The following is a 16,017-nucleotide window of genomic DNA, read 5'->3' as shown; positions in this document are numbered from 1 at the left end:
AGAATGAAAGAGTGAAAGTAAGGGAAAGCGCGAGAGAGAGAGAAGAAGAGGGAAAGCGCGAGAGAGAGAGAAGAAGAGGGAAAGCGCGAGAGAGAGAAGAGGGAAAGCGAGAGAGAGAGAGAGAAGAAGAGGGAAAGCGAGAGAGAGAGAGAGAAGAAGAGGGAAAGGGCGGAGAGAGAGAGAAGAAGAGGGAAAGCGAGAGAGAGAGAAGAGGGAAAGCGAGAGAGAGAGAAGAAGAGGGAAAGCGAGAGAGAGAAGAAGAGGGAAAGCGAGAGAGAGAGAAGAAGAGGGAAAGCGAGAGAGAGAAGAAGAGGGAAAGGGCGAGAGAGAGAGAGAAGAAGAGGAAAAAGAGAGAGAGAGAAGAAGAGGGAAAGGGCGCGAGAGAGAGAAGAAGAGGGAAAGCGCGAGAGAGAGAAGAAGAGGGAAAGCGCGAGAGAGAGAAGAAGAGGGAAAGCGCGAGAGAGAGAAGAAGAGGGAAAGCGAGAGAGAGAAGAAGAGGGAAAGCGAGAGAGAGAAGAAGAGGGAAAGCGCGAGAGAGAGAAGAAGAGGGAAAGCGCGAGAGAGAGAGAAGAAGAGGGAAAGCGAGAGAGAGAAGAAGAGGGAAAGCGCGAGAGAGAGAAGAAGAGGGAAAGCGCGAGAGAGAGAGAAGAAGAGGGAAAGCGAGAGAGAGAAGAAGAGGGAAAGAGAGAGAGAAGAAGAGGGAAAGCGAGAGAGAGAGAAGAAGAGGGAAAGCGAGAGAGAGAAGAAGAGGGAAAGCGAGAGAGAGAGAAGAAGAGGGAAAGCGAGAGAGAGAAGAAGAGGGAAAGCGAGAGAGAGAAGAAGAGGGAAAGCGAGAGAGAGAAGAAGAGGGAAAGAGAGAGAGAAGAAGAGGGAAAGCGAGAAAGGGAAGGAAAGAGAGAGAGAAGAAGAGGGGGAGAGAGAAGAAGAGGGAAAGCGAGAGAGAGAAGAAGAGGGAAAGCAAGGAAGAGGGAAAGAGAGAGAAGAAGAGGGAAAGCAAGGGAGAGAAAGAAGAAGAGAGAGAGAAGAAGAGGGAAAGCGAGAGAGAGAAGAGAGAGAGAGAGAGAGAAGAAGAGGGAAAGCGAGAGAGATAAGAAGAGGGAAAGCAAGGGAAGCGAGAGAGATAAGAAGAGGGAAAGCAAGGAAGCGAGAGAGAGAAGAAGAGGGAAAGCAAGGGAAGCGAGAGAGAGAAGAAGAGGGAAAGCAAGGGAAGCGAGAGAGATAAGAAGAGGGAAAGCAAGGGAAGCGAGAGAGAGAGAAGAGGGAAAGCAAGGGGGAAGAGAGAGAGAAGAGGGAAAGCAAGGGAAGAGAGAGAGAGAAGAGGGAAAGCAAGGGAAGCGAGAGAGAGAAGAGGGAAAGCAAGGGAAGCGAGAGAGAGAAGAAGAGGGAAAGCAAGGGAAGCGAGAGAGATAAGAAGAGGGAAAGCAAGGGAAGCGAGAGAGATAAGAAGAGGGAAAGCAAGGGCGAGAGAGATAAGAAGAGGGAAAGCAAGGGAAGTGAGAGAGAGAAGAGGGAAAGCAAGGGAAGTGAGAGAGAGAAGAGGGAAAGCAAGGGAAGCGAGAGAGAGAAGAGGGAAAGCAAGGGAAGCGAGAGAGAGAAAGACGGAGAGAAGAGGGAAAGTGGAGCAGGAAGAAGCAGAGGGTAGAAGATATAATAAAGCAGTGATGGTAGTGTTTCATTCCCTCAACAATTACTACAATTATCACCCTAATCACACGTGTCATCCAGGGACCGCAAACAGAAGTGCTGACGACGGCCTTTAACCAGATGAGAGGGGGAGATGGAGGGATAGGGGAGGATAAAAGACAACAATAATGAGGAGAAAGGGAGGGAGAGAGAGAGAGAGAGAGGCTAAGGCAGAACTGAACATGTAGGTCATCAAAGGTGTAGAGCGAACAAAAAAGTTAGAAAAAAGGAGGAGGACGGAGGAAGAGAAAGTCCATCCATAATTCAGAGGTGTGTGTGTGTGTGTGTGGTGCTTCTATGGTCCCTGCTTAGTAAAGGTCACACACACGTAGCGGAGGGAAACATTGTTGTTACGATCACTCCCGATCAATAGCACTGCACTGACGAGATGGACCTGGGTGGGAAGAGGTGCATGCTAGTTGAGTGTGTAGGTACAGGACCCAACAAGGTGTTCAGGAAAGGGGATTCGAGTAAAGACATTAAAGAATGATGATTTCCTAGTCAAATAAAATGTTAAAGGTTAGCTGAGTCAAAGGCTCATTAAAAGCTTAAATAAGACAACTAAGAAAAGCCATGATAACCCTGTGTGTGTGTGTGTTGGAAGGGCATTTGATGGTTTTGGAAGGACATGCTGGGCCCTTACTGTTAGCACCTGGAGGCTGGAGGGAGAGAGCCAGAGAGAGAAAATAGGAACAATGTGAATGTGTGCATGAGGCAGATGAGGTGAGAGTCGAGTTTCTCTATCCGGTAGAAGACGGTGTCCCCTCTCTCTAGTCAGTCTCAGCGGAGGAGAGGAAGGAGAGCAGGGACCGTGAGGCAGACCCTCTGCTGCTCTATTGAACGTCACTCACTCTGGACAGGCGCAGGCCTGGCCATTGACCACTACAGGGGGAGATCGGAGCTTCTTGTTCCCAGTAGTACTGGTTACTACAATAGTTTTGCTAAAGCTGGTTCTGAAACAAAGGACACTTGCCAGGGGAAGTGGGAACATGATGGATTACTCAAAACTGTTTCATTCCTGACAACACACACACACACCAGGCAGAGACACCTGGACTGCTGACGGAGGAGGAGGAGAAGAAAGAATCCAAATCCTTTCCTCCCACAGTGGGACGTTATGTCACTGTCTGGAGCCACCGACAGAGAGAGGTTGGTACACACCACACTATCATGTCTTAATAACACCCCTCATACGGTACAAACAAGATGAAGGGAGCGAAAAGACCACAAGAAAGAGGAACAACCAGACAAATGAGAGCAAGAGAATAAAATAAAGGGAGGGAAAAAGGTGTGAAAGGGAGGGAAAAAGGTGTGAGAGAGGGCTCTTGATAACAAGCGTGTTCTGTAAGGTCCCCAGCAGCGGCCCCACTCAACCCAGTCACTTAGCAACACTGTCCAACACCTACGACAGACACACAGACAGACAGACACACAGACAGACACAGACAGACACAGACAGACACAGACAGACAGACAGAGAGACAGAGAGACAGACAGACAGACAGACAGACAGACAGACAGACAGCCAGAGAGACAGACAGAGAGACAGACAGAGAGACAGACAGAGAGACAGACAGAGAGACAGAGAGACAGAGAGACAGACAGACAGACAGAGACAGACAGAGAGACAGACAGAGAGACAGACAGAGAGACAGACAGAGAGACAGACAGAGAGACAGACAGACAGAGAGACAGACAGAGAGACAGACAGAGACAGACAGACAGATTGAGAAAGGGAGAGAGAGAGAGAGAGAGAGAGAGAGAGTGAAATTCCACAGTGTGCCATCACAGCAGCAAGATTTGTGACCTGTTGCCACGAGAAAAGGGCAGCGAGAGAGAGACCGCGAGAGAGAGACAGCGAGAGAGAGAAAAGAACGACTAAACCGGAGACAGAAAGGAGAGAAAGATCAAAATAGAAGCAAGAGAAAGCGAGAGAAAGAAGGTCAGTGGGCCCACAGGAGAGGACAGCAACACAAAAGGCTGGTGCAAAACACGGAGAGAAACAAGAGAAAGCAGAGAGGACGAGGAGGACGGAAGGAGAATTTGACCAACTGGATCTTCTAAATAGGCCAGGTGAATCACACTGGTGCACAGGTTCACTGAGATAACAGTTGTCTGCAGACACACACAGAGGGAGGGACAGAAGGAAAATGTGGACTCCTACCTTCTCAGCACGTGGCTCTCAGGGACAAAAGGCTACCGTCATCTCCCTCTCCTGAACATCTCTCTTTTTATTTATGTCCTCTGAGTCGTAAGCTGAAAATCTATGAACCCGCAGTTGAGAGAAGTAGAGATGGAGAAGTAGAGAGCGATAGAAAGAGAGATGGAGAAGTAGAGAGCGATAGAGAGAAGTAGAGTGGTAGAAGTAGAGAGAAGGTAGGCGGCAATATGGCCTAATGGTTAGAGTGTTGGGCCAGTAACCGAAAGGTTGCTAGATCGAATCCCCGAGCTGACAGTGGGTTAACTTCCTTGTTCTGCCTCTGAACAAGGAAGTTAACCCATTGTTTCTAGGCCGTCTTCCAAGGACGTGTTCTTAACTGACTTGCCTAGATAAACAAAGGTTAAAAATTAAAAATACATTTAAAAAAGTAGAGAGAAGCAGAGAGCGATAGAGAGAAGCAGAGAGAGCGATAGAGAGAAGCAGAGAGAGCGATAGAGAGAAGCAGAGAGCGATAGAGAGAAGCAGAGAGAGCGATAGAGAGAAGCAGAGAGAGCGATAGAGAGAAGCAGAGAGAGAGAAGCAGAGAGAGCGATAGAGAGAAGCAGAGAGCGATAGAGAGAAGCAGAGAGAGAGAGAAGCGATAGAGAGAAGCAGAGAGCGATAGAGAGAGCAGAGAGAGCGAAGAGAGAGAGAAGCAGCAGAGAGAGAGAGAGAAGCAGAGAGAAGCGATAGAGAGAAGCAGAGAGAGCGATAGAGAGAAGCAGAGAGAGCGATAGAGAGAAGCAGAGAGAGCGATAGAGAGAAGCAGAGAGAGCGATAGAGAGAAGCAGAGAAGCGATAGAGAGAAGCAGAGAGCGATAGAGAGAAGCAGAGAGCGATAGAGAGAAGCAGAGAGCGATAGAGAGAAGCAGAGAGAGCGATAGAGAGAAGCAGAGAGCGATAGAGAGAAGAAGCAGAGAGAGCGATAGAGAGAAGCAGAAGCAGATAGAGAGAAGATAGAGAGAAGCAGAGAGAGAGAAGCAGAGAGAGAGAAGCAGAGAGAGCGATAGAGAGAAGCAGAGAGAGAGAAGCAGAGAGAGCGATAGAGAGAAGCAGAGAGCGATAGAGAGAAGCAGAGAGCGATAGAGAGAGAGAGCGATAGAGAGAAGCAGAGAGCGATAGAGAGAAGCAGAGAGAGCGATAGAGAGAAGCAGAGAGCGATAGAGAGAAGCAGAGAGCGATAGAGAGAAGCAGAGAGCGATAGAGCAGAGCGATAGAGAGAAGCAGAGAGAGCGATAGAGAGAAGCAGAGAGAGCGATAGAGAGAAGCAGAGAGCGATAGAGAGAAGCAGAGAGCGATAGAGAGAAGCAGAGAGCGATAGAGAGAAGCAGAGAGAGCGATAGAGAGAAGCAGAGAGAGCGATAGAGAGAAGCAGAGAGCGATAGAGAGAAGCAGAGAGCGAGAGAGAGAGAAGCAGAGAGCGATAGAGAGAAGCAGAGAGCGATAGAGAGAAGAGAGCGATAGAGAGAAGCAGAGAGCGATAGAGAGAGAAGCAGAGAAGCAGAGAGAGAGAAGCAGAGAGCGATAGAGAGAAGCAGAGAGAGAGAAGCAGAGAGCGATAGAGAGAAGCAGAGAGCGATAGAGAGAAGCAGAGAGAGAGATAGAGAGAAGCAGAGAGCGATAGAAGAGAAGCAGAAGCAGAGCGATAGAGAGAGAGAGCGAGAGAGAAGCAGATAGAGAGAAGCAGAGAGAGCGATAGAGAGAAGCAGAGAGAGCGATAGAGAGAAGCAGAGAGCGATAGAGAGAAGCAGAGATAGAGAGAAGCAGAGAGAGCGATAGAGAGAAGCAGAGAGCGATAGAGTGAAGCAGAGAGCGATAGATAGAGAGAAGCAGAGAGCGATAGAGAGAAGCAGAAGAGCGATAGAGAGAGAGAGAGAGAAGCAGAGAGAGCGATAGAGAGAAGCAGAGAGCGATAGAGAGAAGCAGAGAGAGCGATAGAGAGAAGCAGAGAGCGATAGAGAGAAGCAGAGAGAGCGATAGAGAGAAGCAGAGAGCGATAGAGAGAGAGAAAGCAGAGAGAGCGATAGAGAGAAGCAGAGAGCGATAGAGAGAAGCAGAGAGCGATAGAGAGAAGCAGAGAGAGCGATAGAGAGAAGCAGAGAGAGCGATAGAGAGAAGCAGAGAGAGCGATAGAGAGAAGCAGATAGAGAGAAGCAGAGCGATAGAGAGAAGCAGAGAGATAGCGATAGAGAGAAGCAGAGAGCGATAGAGAGAAGCAGAGAGAGCGATAGAGAGAAGCAGAGAGCGATAGAGAGAAGCAGAGAGAGCGATAGAGAGAAGCAGAGAGAGCGATAGAGAGAAGCAGAGAGAGCGATAGAGAGAAGCAGAGAGAGCGATAGAGAGAAGCAGAGAGCGATAGAGAGAAGCAGAGAGCGATAGAGAGAAGCAGAGAGCGATAGAGAGAAGCAGAGAGCGATAGAGAGAAGCAGAGAGAGCGATAGAGAGAAGCAGAGAGAGCGATAGAGAGAAGCAGAGAGCGATAGAGAGAAGCAGAGAGAGCGATAGAGAGAAGCAGAGAGCGATAGAGAGAAGCAGAGAGCGATAGAGAGAAGCAGAGAGCGATAGAGAGAAGCAGAGAGAGCGATAGAGAGAAGCAGAGAGCTAGAGAGAAGCAGAGAGCGATAGAGAGAAGCAGAGAGCGATAGAGAGAAGCAGAGAGAGCGATAGAGAGAAGCAGAGAGCGATAGAGAGGAGCAGAGAGAGCGATAGAGAGAAGCAGAGAGTGATAGAGAGAAGCAGAGAGCGATAGAGAGAAGAGAGAAGCAGAGAGCGATAGAGTAGAGAAAAGCAGAGAGCGATAGAGAGAAGCAGAGAGAGCGATAGAGAGAAGCAGAGAGCGATAGAGAGAAGCAGAGAGCGATAGAGAGAAGCAGAGAGCGATAGAGAGAAGCAGAGAGCGATAGAGAGAAGCAGAGAGAGCGATAGAGAGAAGCGAGAGAGCGATAGAGAGAAGCAGAGAGCGATAGAGAGAAGCAGAGAGCGATAGAGAGAAGCAGAGAGCGATAGAGAGAAGCAGAGAGCGATAGAGAGAAGCAGAGAGCGATAGAGAGAAGCAGAGAGCGATAGAGAGAAGCAGAGAGAGCGATAGAGAGAAGCAGAGAGAGCGATAGAGAGAAGCAGAGAGCGATAGAGAGAAGCAGAGAGCGATAGAGAGAAGCAGAGAGCGATAGAGAGAAGCAGAGAGCGATAGAGAGAAGCAGAGAGCGATAGAGAGAAGCAGAGAGCGATAGAGAGAAGCAGAGAGCGATAGAGAGAAGCAGAGAGAGCGATAGAGAGAAGCAGAGAGAGCGATAGAGAGAAGCAGAGAGCGATAGAGAGAAGCAGAGAGAGCGATAGAGAGAAGCAGAGAGCGATAGAGAGAAGCAGAGAGCGATAGAGAGAAGCAGAGAGCGATAGGAGAAGCAGAGAGCGAGAGAGAAGCAGAGAGCGATAGAGAGAAGCAGAGAGCGATAGAGAGAAGCAGAGAGCGATAGAGAGAAGCAGAGAGAGCGATAGAGAGAAGCAGAGAGCGATAGAGAGAAGCAGAGAGCGATAGAGAGAAGCAGAGAGCGATAGAGAGAAGCAGAGAGCGATAGAGAGAAGCAGAGAGCGATAGAGAGAAGCAGAGAGCGATAGAGAGAAGCAGAGAGCGATAGAGAGAAGAGAAGAGAGAGCGATAGAGAGAAGCGATAGAGAGAGCAGAGAGCGATAGAGAAGAGAGAAGCAGCAGAGAGCGATAGAGAGAAGCAGAGAGCGATAGAGAGAAGCAGAGAGCGATAGAGAGAAGCAGAGAGAGAGCGATAGAGAGAAGCAGAAGCAGAGAGAAGCAGAGAGCGATAGAGAGAAGCAGAGAGAGCGATAGAGAGAAGCAGAGAGCGATAGAGAGAAGCAGAGAGCGATAGAGAGAAGCAGAAGCAGAGAAGCAGAGAGATAGAGAGAAGCAGAGAGCGATAGAGAGAAGCAGAGAGCGATAGAGAGAAGATAGAGAGAAGCAGAGAGCGTATAGAGAGAAGCAGAGAGCGATAGAGAGAAGCAGAGAGAGCGATAGAGAGAAGCAGAGAGCGATAGAGAGAAGCAGAGAGCGATAGAGAGAAGCAGAGAGCGATAGAGAGAAGCAGAGAGCGATAGAGAGAAGCAGAGAGCGATAGAGAGAAGCAGAGAGCGATAGAGAGAAGCAGAGAGCGATAGAGAGAAGCAGAGAGCGATAGAGAGAAGCAGAGAGCGATCTACCTGCACCACAGAACATGCATTATTCACGTCACTGAGGTCTTTCATGGTGCAGTGCCCTTGACATGAAGGGTAAGACATATTAAGATGCTACAGCTAGTCCCTTTAGCATAACAGCACCGCCCGCCGGGTCCAGACTCACAGTAGGAGATAGACACACACACACACCCTCTCTGTCCCACCACTGTGTGTGTGTGTGTGTGTGTGTGTGTGTGTGTGTGTGTGTGGAGGTAAGAACAGCGTGACCAGTCATAACACATCATGCCTCACGAAAGGTCATGGAGCAGAGCTAATCTAGCTAATTATAGGCTGTCTATTCACATCAACGAGCACGCAACACACACAACCCTGATCTATCACGATCAAAATGGCTGCTCCACTTCCATCTAATGTATATACAGTATAATGTATGCCATTTAGCAGACGCTTTTATCCAAAGCGACTTACAGGCATGAGAGTATACATTTTACATTCTCAAGCACATAGGTGACTCTCTCTCTCTCTCTCCGTGTGTGTGTGTGTGTGTGTGTGTGTGTGTGTCTACAGAGAACCAGGGTGTATGGAGTACCGTGGGGCTCATCAGAATGGATGGTGAAGTAGTTAGCCAGAGCTTATCAGCGTTTTCTTCACACACACAAGGTCACATTCATAAACGTCTGGGGATGATAAAGCACATACCTCTTTCTCGTTCCCTCCATCTCTCTGCCGTGGCGTAGAGGAGTTTATGGGGGACATTCCTGTCTCCTCCATCCTATAAGTCAGTACTATTAAAGAGGGCCACGGATAACGCCATCTCACACACACTGGCACTAGGTAAGTGCAGGGGACTGGGTCATGGTTAGGTTGTCGCCTATTGCAGAGGCAGTGTTCCGGTGCTTGAATTTAATTCAATAAACCATATTGGCATGAGATGCATGTAAATACTACAAAAGTAAAACCGTTCTGAATAAAAGCAGTGGATGGAAGAAGACATCCATGTATTCTATATAAATCACATCAGGAAATGATATTGAGAATAGTATTGGTGGTTTAATGCTTTAAAGACCCTACAGACAAACTGTCCCCAGGGGGAGAATTCTCAGTGTCCCCAAGTCTGTCTGGCCTATAAAACACACCATCTATTATTTAACTACACACACACACACACACACACACTACAGTGCCTACGGAAAGTATTTATATCTCGACTTTCACATTTTGCTACGTTACAGCCCTATTCTATAATGGATTACACTTTTAAAAGTAACTCAGCAATCTACACACAATACCCCATACTGACATAGTGAAAACAGGTTTGATATTTTTGCAAATGTATTACAAATAAAAGAGAAATAGCATTATTAAGTATTCAGACCCTTTGCTATGAGATTCGAAATTGAGCTCAGGTGCATCCTGTTTCCATTGACCATCCTTGAGATGTTTCTACAACTTGATTGGAGTCCCCAAGGTCCCAAAGAACTCAGTGGCCTCCATCATTATTAAATGGAAGCAGTTTGGAAACACAAAGACTCTTCCTAGAGCTGGCCGCCAGGCAAAACGGGGGAGAATGGCCTTGGTCAGGGAGATGACCAAGAACCCGATGGTCACTCTGACAGAGCTCCAGAGTTCCTCTGTGGAGAAGGGAGAACCTTCCAGAAGGAAAACCATCTCTGCAGCACTCCACCAATCAGCCTTTTATGGTAGAGTGACCAGACGGAAGCCACTCCTCAGTAAAACGCACATGACAGCCCACTTGGAGTTTGCCAAAAGGCTTCTAAAGGACTCTCAGATCATGAGAAACAAGATTCTCTGTTCTGATGAAACCAAGATCGAACTCTTTGACCTGAATGCCAAGCGTCACATCTGGGGGAAACCTGGCACCATCCCTACAGTGAAGCATGGTGGTGGCAGCATCATGCTGTGGAGGGATGTTTTTCAGCAGCAGGGACTGGAAGACTAGTCTAGTCATGATCGGGCCAAAGATGAATGGAGCAAAGTAACGAGAGATTCTTGATGAAAACCTACTCCAGAGTGCTTAGGACCTCAGACAGGGGCGAAGGTTCACCTTCCAACAGGACAATGACCGTAAGCACACAGCCAAGACAACGTGGCTTCGGGACAAGTCTCTGAATGTCCTTGAGTGGCCCAGCAAGAGCCCAGACTTGAACCCGATCTAACATGTCTGGAGAGACCTGAAAATAGCTGTGCAGCGATGCTTCCCATCCAACCTGACAGAGCTTGAGAGGATCTGCAGAGAAGAATGGGAGAAACTCCCCAAATACAAGTGTGCCAAGCTTGTAGTGTCATACCCAAGAAGACTCAAGGCTGTAATCGCTGCCAAAGGTGCTTCAACAAAGTACTGAGTAAAGGGTCTGAATACTTATGTAAATGTGATATGGTTATTTTTAATACATTTGTAAAAATGTCTATGAAACAGTTTTTTCTTTGTCATTATAGGGTATTGTGTGTAGATTGATGGGGGGGGCGGGGGACTATTTAACCCATTTTAGAATAAGGCTGTAACATAACAAAATGTGGAAAAAGTCGAGGGGTCTGAATATCATTTCTGAATGCCCTGTCTATCGACACAAGCATGTCAGCTCACCGAGACCTGGCTGTGCATACAAATGAACACATGAATGTACACACAGAGATGTGGAAAGCGCTAGATAGAGAGAGGGAGACAGGAGGAGGAGAGAGGGATGAGAGATGGAAGCGCTAGATAGAGAGAGGGAGATGGGAGGAGGAGAGAGAGATGGAAGCGCTAGATAGAGGGAGAAGGGAGAGGGAGAGGGAGGGAGATGGGAGGAGGAGAGAGAGAGGAGAGGAGAAGGGAGGAGAGATGGATGAGAGATGGAAGCGCTAGATAGAGAGAGGGAGACGGGGGAGGAGGAGAGAGAGATGGAAACGCTAGATAGCGGGAGAAGGGAGACGGGAGGAGGAGAGAGGGATGAGAGATGGAAGCGCTAGATAGAGAGAGGGAGACGGGAGGAGGAGAGAGAGATGGAAGCGCTAGATAGCGGGAGAAGGGAGACGGGAGGAGGAGAGAGGGATGAGAGATGGAAGCGCTAGATAGAGAGGGAGACAGGAGGAGGAGAGAGAGATGGAAGCGCTAGATAGCGGGAGAAGGGAGACGGGAGGAGGAGAGAGGGATGAGAGATGGAAGCGCTAGATAGAGGGAGACGAGAGGAGGAGAGAGAGATGTAAGCGCTAGATAGAGGGAGAAGGGAGACGGGAGGAGGAGAGAGGGATGAGAGATGGAAGCGCTAGATAGAGAGAGGGAGATGGGAGGAGGGAGATGGAAGCGCTAGATAGAGGGAGAAGGGAGACGGGAGGAGGAGAGAGGGATGAGAGATAGAAGCGCTAGATAGAGAGGGAGACGGGAGGAGGAGAGAGGGATGAGAGATGGAAGCGCGGCACTTGTGTAATCTGACTCACGCCAAATAATTCAGACGTGAACGGAAATCAATGCAAAGCGCCAGACGAAGGAGAAATCCAATACGGTCTTGGAGTGAGAGGCAAAATAGACATTAAAAGGCTCAAAACACATGAAGGATGCACTTTCTCACCCAGAACCTGGTGAGCAGGAGAATGTTAAACAGGCCTAGCCACCTCCAAATGCATATAGTGGGTGATTCTCATACAGGCTGGCTTCACAGGAGGCTGCTGAGGGGAGGACGACTCATAATAAATGTGGAACAGATTCAACTGAATGGCATCAAACACCTGGGAACCATGTGTTCAATGTGTTTGATACCATTCCACCAATTCCACTCATTACCACGAGCTCATCCTCCCCAATGAAGGTGCCATCACCCTGCGGTGGCAGGCTTGGATAAATTACAGGGTTGGGCAGGTGGTTCATAATGCTGCAGGTAAAGGTACCATTTCCAATACTGCAATTTCTTTCAAACTTCCACAGAAAGGGTGGACAGCCCCCCCCAGCACAGTAAAACACCTGATTCAACTAATCAAAAGCTTCCCGATTAGACACACACACCTAAAACACCCACCGACACTCTGTGGGGGGGCCCAATCACAGACACCCACAAACCCACCGGCACTCTGTGGGGGGGCCCAATCACAGACACCCACAACAATCTGTGGGGGGAGGGCAATCACAGACATACATAAAACCCACCGACACTGTGGGGGGGGCCCAATCACAGACATTAGCATTAAAGCGAGGGAGTCTGTGCCCTGTAACCTGTGGTGACTGACTGACTGACTGAATGTTGCTGTGCGGGCCACATGAGTCATTGCCCCCCCACTCCCGCCCGCCCACCTGTCCTGTCGGGATGTGCTGCCAACCCTGTGCCAGCCTGAGAACAGGGGGCGCTGGCCATCTAACTTTAACACATGACTGGGTACAGTGTTGTCACTGACCAATGGTGGACATGAGAACAGAAAGGGCCAGAGAGGTGCCAGGGAGAGACAGAGTGACCTGATGTGTCTGGGATGACTTCATTCAGCTCTGATACTGTATAGCCTACTAGATACTGCAGTGATAAAATCAACTGTCCACACATACAGTACCTTCACACCTGGACTTTGCCCACATGTTGTTACAAAGTGGGATTAAAATGGATTTCATTGTCATTTTTTGACAACGATCTACACAAAATACTCTGATGTCAGTGGAAGAAAAATTAAAAGATATATATATATATTTTTTTTATATGGAAAATAAATCTGTCTCTAAGAGCTATTTTTGACCATTATTCCTTTAAAAAAGCTCTGTCAAGTTGGTTGTTGATCATTGCTAGACAGCCATTTAAGTCTTGCCATAGATTTTCAAGCCGATTTAAGTCAAAACTGTAACTAGGCCACTCAGGAACATTCAATGTCATCTTGGTAAGCAACTCCAGTTTGGCTTTGTGTTTTAGTGAATTTGTCTCCCAGTGTCTGTTGGAAAGCAGACTGAACCAAGTTTCCCTCTAGAATTTTGCCTGTGCTTAGCTCTATTTCGTTTATTTTTATCAACAACAACTCCCTAGTCCTTGCCGATGACAAGCATACCCAAAACATGATCCAGCCACCACCATGCTTGATAATGTGAAGAGTGGTACTCAGTGATGTGTTGGAATTGCCCCAAACATAATGCTTTGTATTCATGACAAAAAAGTACATTTCTTTCCCACATTTTTTGCAGTATTACTTTAATGCCATCAGGATATTTTTATTCTGTACAGGCTTCCATCTTTTCATGCTGTCATTTATGCTAGTTGTGGAGAAATCCCTGAGCAGTTTCCTTCCTCTCTGGCCACTGAGTTAGGAAGGGCGCCTGTTTCCTGAATGACTGTATTGATACACCATCCAACATGTAATTAATAACTTCACCATGCTCAAAGGGATATTCAATGTCTGCATCTACTGCCCTTCTTTGCGATTCATTGGAAAACCTTCCTGGTCTTTGTGGTTGAATCTGTGTGCGAAATTCACTGCTTGATTGAGGGATCTTACAGATAATTGTATGTGTGGGGTACAAAGATGGGGTAGTCATTTAAAAATCATGTTAAACACTATTATTGCACGCAGTGCGTCCATGCAACGTATGTGACTTGTTAAAACTTCTTTGGGATAGGGGGCGGTATTTTGACGTCCGGATGAAAAGTGTGCCCAAAGTAAACTGCCTGCTACTCAGGCCCAGAAGCTACGATATGCATATTATTCGTAGATTTGGATAGAAAACACTGAAGTTTCTAAAACTCTTTGAATAATGTCTGTGAGTATAACAGAACTGATTTGGCAGGCAAAACCCCGAGCACAATCCACCCAGGAAAAAAACATTTTTGAGCTCAATCTATTTTCCATTAGTTTTCTATGGCAATCCCTTTTTAACAGAAATATGCTTGCAGTTCCTATGGCTTCCACTAGATGGCAACAGTCTTTAGAAATTGGTTTATGTTTTTCTTTTGAGAAATTAAGAAGTAGCACTTTCCTTTGAGTGTCAAGCCATGTGTACTCTTGTTTGGGGCATGCGACCTGGAGCTCGCTCCAATTTGATTTTATCCACTATTGAACACAGTATATTCCTTCTTATATTTTATCGATTATTTACATTTTAGGATACCTAAGGATGGATTAGGAAAGTTGTTTGAAATGTTTGGACCAAGTTTACTGGTAACTTATTCTATCATTTGTAGTCATGTTGGGCGAGTTGGAACCTGTGTTATTCTGAATCAAACGCACCAAATAAATTGACATTTTGTGGATATAAAGAAGCAGTTTATCGAAGAAAATGAACATTTGTGATGTTTCTGGGACATATTGGAGTGCCAACAGAAGATGATCTTCAAAGGTAAGGCATTATTTCTGACTTTCGTGTCGCACCTCCCTGGTTGAAAAATGTTTGTCATGCACTTGTCCACGGAGTGCTGTCCTCAGATAATCGCATGGTTTGCTTTCACCATAAAGCCTTTTTGAAATCTGACATGGTGGCTGTTTTACACTTGTTATTTCATGAAAGTTGAATATTTATAATAATTTAATTTGAATTTGGCGCTCTGCCATTTCACCGGATGTTGTCAAATCAATCCCGTTAAAGGGATTTGATCCTTAAGAAGTTTAAAGCACATTTCTACTCCTGAACTTATTTAGGCTTACAATAACAAAATGGTTGAATAACTTATTGGCTCAAGATATTTCATCTTTTCATTTTCTATTAATTTGTAAACATTTCCAAAAACATCATTCCACTTGACATTCTGGGCTATTGTGTGTAGATCAGTGACATCCCCATTTAATCCATTTTAAATTCTGGCTGTAACAACCAAATATGGAAAAAGTCAAGGGATGTGAATACTTTGAAGACACTGTACATGAGGAGAGAGGCAGGCAGGCAGAGAGGGGGAGAGAGGCAGGCAGGCAGAGAGGGGGAGAGAGGCAGGCAGGCAGAGAGGGGGAGAGAGGCAGGCAGGCAGAGAGGGGGAGAGAGGCAGGCAGGCAGAGAGGGGGAGAGAGGCAGGCAGGCAGAGGGGGGGAGAGAGGCAGGCAGGCAGAGAGGGGGAGAGAGGCAGGCAGGCAGAGAGGGGGAGAGAGGCAGGCAGGCAGAGAGGGGGGAGAGGCAGGCAGGCAGAGAGGGGGAGAGAGGCAGGCAGGCAGAGAGGGGGAGAGAGGCAGGCAGGCAGAGAGGGGGAGAGAGGCAGGCAGGCAGAGGGGGAGAGAGGCAGGCAGGGGGGGGAGAGGCAGAGAGAGGCAGGGAGGGAGAGAGAGGCAGGGAGGGAGAGAGAGGCAGGGGGGAGGAGAGAGGATAAATAGCATGTGGTGGGAATCGATCAAGTGAATGAAAGACCAAGTTGGAATTTAAAAAGACAGAAAGGGAGAAAGAATAAGAGAGGGATGGATAGACTGAGAAAGGTCAGAGGCCAATGAATGCGTGTCCGTCCATCAGTCAGTCCATTTCTGTTTGACGGTCTCACTCAGTGAACTGAAGCGTGACATGGTGGGTGGGCAGTAAGGGACATCCGTGGGACCAGCACACAAGGTCAGAGCCACGCGTGGGAGGCAGACCAGCCCTCTTTAAATCCCACTTCCCTCAGTCTTTTATTGTTCTTTCTCATTCTGTCTATCACAGACAGTCGTGATGGAGCAGAGAATACACTGTTGCAGTCAGGACCTACAGCATATCACTTTTCACACTTCCATCTTCCGTTTCCTACACCTCTGATCCATGGTTTCCCCACTCCCCTGTTCCTCTCCACGCAAAAACTCTGCACGCAATACAATTCATATCTATTACCACACACAAACATTTCATGAACAAAAACCCTCCTTGGCGTGAAAGAGAAAGATGGAAAACGAACATGTAAAAATGTTTGCCGACAATGTACCTCAGGAGACATATGGTTTCTAGGAGGAAACATCAAAAGAGGAACTTATTTGGGCTGTTTCTAAATGCCTTTGCCCTGAAATACTGCCAAGAAGTACGCATGGGAAGAGGGAGCGAG

General features: G+C 47.5%; 1 protein-coding gene across 1 annotated transcript in view; it reads right to left on the bottom strand.

Annotated features, from left to right (window-relative positions):
* The window catches only part of snd1 (staphylococcal nuclease and tudor domain containing 1), a gene marked incomplete at its 5' end in the record, with an annotated part of 285,561 nt that overhangs the window by 218,068 nt on the left and 51,476 nt on the right, over window positions 1-16,017 (bottom strand).

This window comes from Oncorhynchus tshawytscha, linkage group LG15 (assembly GCF_018296145.1).
Source record: "Oncorhynchus tshawytscha isolate Ot180627B linkage group LG15, Otsh_v2.0, whole genome shotgun sequence".
Lineage (NCBI taxonomy): Eukaryota > Metazoa > Chordata > Actinopteri > Salmoniformes > Salmonidae > Oncorhynchus > Oncorhynchus tshawytscha.
The sequence above is the reverse complement of the archived record's forward strand: the minus strand, read 5'-3'. Positions and strand labels throughout refer to the sequence as shown.